This window comes from Hypanus sabinus, unplaced genomic scaffold (assembly GCF_030144855.1).
Source record: "Hypanus sabinus isolate sHypSab1 unplaced genomic scaffold, sHypSab1.hap1 scaffold_1078, whole genome shotgun sequence".
NCBI classification, from domain to species: Eukaryota; Metazoa; Chordata; class Chondrichthyes; order Myliobatiformes; family Dasyatidae; genus Hypanus; species Hypanus sabinus.
In genome coordinates this window covers 69,818-71,415 of record NW_026779134.1, presented here as the reverse complement: position 1 = coordinate 71,415, position 1,598 = coordinate 69,818, and positions in this window count along the sequence as shown.

The following is a 1,598-nucleotide window of genomic DNA, read 5'->3' as shown; positions in this document are numbered from 1 at the left end:
AACTGTTGACCTTTCCAAAACCAAAAAAAAAAAACGCTGACAAACTTCCTTCCTCACATGAGTCTCCTGCGCAAAAATAATTTGAGCATTCAATCTATGAAAAACATTAAAAATATTCTTCCGTTTAACTGGATTCAAACCGTTCCTGTTCCATTAAACAAAGTTAATAATACTATCCATTTTCTTCAAATAAATTGTGTAGCATATGAAGGATTAACCATATTGCATAGAAAACAGGAAGAGAGAAAATGTGTAAAGAGGAACAGGAATTTACGAAACTAAATACATTTTTGTAGTTTCAAATCAGCCCAAATGAAACATATTATACTGAAGCTACCCACCGCCCCCAAGACGGACCCGAAACCTGGCCAATCGAGAGTAAGAAAACGATTTAGGAACCTGCCCACCACCATCTCTCTTGACGGCAGCTTTCATAATTAAAAACAATAACAGACATATTCAAAACATTGCGAAAGGAATGCCAAACACAATTTAAGAAAAGAAACAACTATTTGCAGACCATTTTTAAAAACGAAGTCTTAAAAGTGACAACACACACAAAATGCTGGTGGAACACAACAGGCCAGGCAACATCTATAGACAGAAGCGTTTTCGACTTTTCGGGACGAGACCCTTCGTCGGGTCTAACCGAAAAGAAAGATAGTAAGAGATTTAAAAGTAATTGGGGGGATGGGAAAATGCGAAATGATAGGAGAAGACCGGAGGGGGTGGGATGAAGCTAAGAGCTGGAAAGGTGATTGGCGAAAGTGATACAGAGCTGGAGGGGGAAATGTTTAAAGGGAACATTAGGTGAGGTGCTTCTTCATTCATAGACTGCTGTGATTGTGGAATGGGCTGCCAGATGAAGTTGTAAATGCAAGCTCACTTTTAACATTTAAGAATGAATCCAACCTGAGTTTGGATTTATTTTAACAATAGATGAGGCCATGGAAAGACTTATCAGAATGGGAATGGGACGTGGAATTAAAATGTGTGGCCACTGGGAGATCCTGCTTTTTCTGGTGGACCGAGCGTAGATGTTCAGCGAAACGGTCTCCCAGTCTGCGTCGGGTCTCACTAAGGCCACACCGGGAGCACCGGATGCAGGAGACCACACCAGCCGACTTACAGCAGAAGTGTCCTCTCACCTGAAAGGACTGTCTATCCATGTCCATATGTCTGTCAAACTTCCTTCATGGAATGCGTGTCTTTAAAGGCCTCGTGCTGAGCTCTCAGCTCTAAACCGTAGGAGATCCATGTCTTGTACTGCTGTTTGTGACTTTATCTTTCGATTTCATCACTGTTGTCCTGTTTATTTCAAGTCTGAGTCGGAGTGTGTTCTAGAATTTAATCGCCACCTGCTTTCATCACCATCTATGGCTCTCTCGTAATAGAAGGCATTATTACAAAGTTAGGAGTTTGAGGAGATGTGGTCTCTCATTTAGAAACCATAGAAAAATGCCTTTTGGTCCTTCTTGGCTGCTCCGAATCATTTTTCTGCCTAGTCCCACTGACCGACACCTGAGCCATAGTCCTCCCTAACCCACTCATTCATGTAGCTGTACAAGTTCTCTTAAATGTTAAAAGCGAGCCCGCAT